Genomic DNA, 4,561 nt, shown 5'->3' on the forward strand with positions numbered 1-4,561 from the left:
TTTAGATTAACTTATTTCCTAAATGAATAAAAGGATGAACTTGTAAAATCTCATCAAATGTATTCAAAAGGAGTATTTGTAACCTCTAATTTAGCTTCTTTTAATATCTAGTTTCATTTCATAAGATGAAAGTTAGGAGCACAGTTCAACAAACTGTCACTGAAGACAGGGGAGCCTTTGAAAAGAATGAAGAGGACCAAATTAAGATGCTGAAGTATCTCAAAATAGACAAAGTGAATACCCTTCAGAGAGGTAGTGTTGCAAGTCTGAGATCACGTGCTATATCTTTATTACAAAGGGAATAATGAACCTTTGCTTAAAGTGCAAAGTAGAACTCTATATAAAGGTACAACTGCTACTTCCAAAATCACGCATTTATACTCTTTGACAGAAGCAAATGCAGCCACATTCCTCTGGCTGGTGGTGTTATTTGGATTTTTAACATGAAAACACGAAGAGGATATCAGGGTGCAGAAAGAACCATAAAAGTTGCCCATTGAGGAAGCATTTTATTGTTTTTTGGTGCCTCCTCATCAGTTCTGCAAGTCTGGTGCAGCCAAAGCAAAAAGGTTGAATGACTCATTTCCTTCCTGCTCCTGCTGGAGGGCACCTAAAGCAGCAAAGCCTTTACACAGATGTGCACCCCCTCCAATGTAGACCTGGTTTGTGCAACTACATGCAGACGTGCCTGTGGGAACAATACCCGGAAACTAAGGCACAGAGCTACCCAATTGCTATTAATATATACAGTCCCAGCTACGAGCTTGTGGGCTGTACAAGAAGGAGAGAATAAAACCCTGAAGCTGTGATCTGGACCTTGCCTTCCAGTTTGTGGCACCTCAGGCACCTCCCTAAGCTCCCCAGGGCTTCCCTCATCCACCTAGTCCAAATGATGCCATCAGCTACCCTTGTACACAGCATGAGATCCTTGAATCCTGAAAACTTCACCCTCCTCTCACTCTGGCCATTTATTTGGTAGAGCAAAAGGTGAAAATCCTCACGGACATCTATTTTTCTACAGAAATTGCACTTGTAGCTGACACACTCCAGCTTATAATAGTGGTAGATCTCTTTTAGATGAAAAGTAAAAAGGTCTGCTCTATGAAAACAGAAGACAACCCAACAAACAAGCTTTGGCTGCTTATTGAACATTTCACTCAAAAGCGTTAAAACCATATGGTGTCTCAGCACAAGAACACACCAGAAGGACATGATGGGACATGTTCTTGCTGTTTTATGCCTTATATTCTTCAACCCCAATGAGAATGCAGACCTGATGCTTTTAATCCCAAGGTGCCAGCTGCAGCCCAGGTTAAAATGAGCTTTTGAAGGGTTTTGCTCACTTTCTAATGTATCAGAGAGAATTCTGGGCTGCACTTTGAAGATGCAGGGTTGTATATTTTTAAGGCCAAGTGCAATTAAAAAGAGAATTAACCCTTTCTGCCAAATAGGAAAAATACAGTGAAGCCCCCAAAATTTTTTCTTGCATTAGGAAACTGGTTGTTTTCAGGCCAAAATTAACACTGTAAAAGATTCCATGCTAAACCCGCACTGAGGGTCAGGCCATACTTTGTTAATCTGTCACTGATAGTGTCTGGGGGCTCCTGTGGGGCAAAAGTGCTGCTCCTTGAACTCAACAACTTTAAAAACAGTACTTGGGTGTTTAAACACAGAATTCTTCACATCATTTCAAGTGCTCCGGGATGTCCCTGCTGGCTGCCTGCTTCTGCTCCAGAAGGCTGTCAGTCCCCAATAGGTCCTGCATCAATGTCTGCCAGTCCCTAGCAGATGTATTTTGTATCCATGGGCATCTTATATGACAGGCACCTAAATGTAGGCAACTGTAGGCAACACTGTCCTAAGAGCAATATCTTCCCTTGGGAGACCTTGCCTTGCTTACCAGCATGAGGAAGCCCCTAGCTTAGAAATTAACCCTGAAATGTTAAAGGATTATTTAACTAGCCCCTAGAATAGCCTATCTAGAGTTATGTTGTAATACAAACACAAGTAATAAGCTTAATAGAAGAGTTATGTGCAGTTTACAGCAGGGCACAATGGGGAGAAACACAGTTGTTCTGGGACTTCCCCACTAGTCTCAGTGCCTTAGATGAAGGCCACTTAGACGGCAATAAATGAAGGTAAATGGAAACAACACAGCCCTTGCTTCACGATTTCCTGGGCACAGTAAAGGATACTACTGAACCTGTCTTGCTAGCCTGGGCAGAAAAGAAGATGCTGATTTCGTAGGCAGGTACCAGTTCATCTGGCTGGTGAACCAAGCTGTTTCCTCACTTTCTTTGATCTACTGCAGGGCTCATATGGAAAAGCATATGCAAGCCTGCCGGTTTGGCTGAGCCAGCCTTCTCTTTCCCTACCAGCAAAAATGATGTAATATGCTAGGAAAGCGAGGTGATAACACAGCTATACATTTTTCTGATGACAGACTCTGCACACGCTCAGGACACCACCACTTCTCACACACTCCCATCCCAGTGAGAAGGATTTTCTTTCTTTCATACCAAGTTCCCCTGACTGTATTCCCACAGACACTATTTCCAGTGACATACCTCCCATTCTGCAGGATCTAGGGCACAGCTTGGAGCTAACGTGGCCAGCAAGAATCAAAAATGAGCCCAGGCTATCTTCAGGTAATCAAGCCACTTCCTTTGCAGTTCTGCCACCAGGGCATGCTGCAGCCATGAGCCCTCTGTTTCTCTGGAAGGTGGCAGTCAGACACCCCTCTCCAACAGCACAGCCTATATCCTCTCCCTGCACTCCAGCTCTTTGCAACAGATGACATTGTGCTGCCTGTGATCAATTTGCTTATGTCTCATTCTACCCTTGCAAAGGCTTTGGAGGTAGCTCTAGCACTCCATATTCATGTTGTCCCAAAGTGAACAGTCTCCTTGAGATTATCTTTTGGGACTAAAGGAAGATGTTCTTGTTCATTGTGCAGCCCTAACTCAGCTGGCCTTCTGGGTCATTTATCTGTGCCCAAGTTCCTGAGGATATAGGGATGAAGATATATTTAAACACACTCCATTTGACATCCTGAAACAACATAGCCAGGAAAGACACTGTTTGGTGCTTGGCCTAAATTACTGGTTTCCAGGGAGGTGAAAATAACTCAATTGTAAGGTAAAAATTAAAAATAATGTCTCCTGAGGTTCACCTTAGGAACTTCCTTCTCACCTGGCCTGATGCTCCTATAAGCTTCATCCCCAGTGCTCTCAAGTGGCTGCCTCCTGCCCTCAGCACGCTGACCAAGAGGGAACACTGGGTTCAACAGTTTACACTAAATGTAAGCTGTCTGAATCTGGGACTGTCAGGATCACCATCTGCTGCAAACACATTTTTGCTCATGCTCTTCTTAAAACAGAACCAAGAGCTGGGGACAAATCCAGATGAAAAATCCTAGGTATAGGGGTGTTTGGATTTCTTTTCCTTCTGAATTGGGTGGCAGTTTCTCATTGTACTGCACTTTACAGAGTGCGTGGTGGGTCTTTTCCATCTTCTACTCCAAAGATTCAGATCTCATCCCACCCTCTGCCAGGCGAGGGCCTTGCTCAGCACATCTTCGTATGATAGACATCTAGAGCACAGAGAGGTGTGGAAGAACAATTTTCGGTTTTCCCTTTAACTTATTCACCCAATGCAGAAACCAGGAGAGCAGGGGAATATCTGCAAACACATTGTGTCTGAAAGTTTGCTGACAGGAGTCAGAGAAAAAAACTTACCGGATAAAGGTAAGAAAAAACCTGTTCAATTTCTTGTGCAAAAGATTTCAAGACAAGGAAAGAAAGCCTGATAGCCTGATAAAAGTACTGAGGGCACTGAGACAGCACAAGACAGGCCCAAGCCATGCTTTTCTGACAGCCATGGCTTGGCTGAATGACCCCAGCCAGATAAGTCACAAGCGGGTAAAAAGTAAGTAGTAGAGGGGGTCTTGGACAGGAGCTTCCAAGGGTAGGGAGAAAAGTAGAAGGAACAGACTGGAAGTTTCTCCTCTTCCAAGGATTCTTTGCATTTATAGAAATCCTGGCTGCTGTGTAAGGAAAAGAACCTCCAAAAGAAACTGAAACCCAGAAGGCAATCAAGGGAAGAGAGAATCTTATTTCCTATTAGTAAAGTCAATCAATGGGTCATTCCCAGTATCATACATTAGCTGTTGTGGAGCTCTGCCATGCCACGCTAGATTGCTTCCAGGACAGAAGAGGCTCACAAAAACCTATTCTAGGAACTGGTATCTGCAGTGTAGTTATGGGGTACAGACATCTCCCCAGTGATGCCCCTGAAGGGTAAAAGAACACTGTTAAGCATCAGTTAAATCTTTTTGTTTACTGCAGTCTTAAGGTCTGGAGAGGTGAAGGCTGTGGTCCACCACCATGTAGATGATGTGCCAAGAAACAGATTAATTTACCAAAAATAGCACTGGGAAGAGCCTTTATGACCACAGAAAAAAAAATCTTGAGTGTAAAAATGCTAACCTTATTCTTTAATTTGGTGAACAAAGGCATATCCAGAAGCAGAAGCCAAATATTGGGTTGTGAATCTACCAGGG

The sequence above is a fragment of the Falco rusticolus genome, chromosome 4 (assembly GCF_015220075.1).
Source record: "Falco rusticolus isolate bFalRus1 chromosome 4, bFalRus1.pri, whole genome shotgun sequence".
Classification (NCBI taxonomy): domain Eukaryota; kingdom Metazoa; phylum Chordata; class Aves; order Falconiformes; family Falconidae; genus Falco; species Falco rusticolus.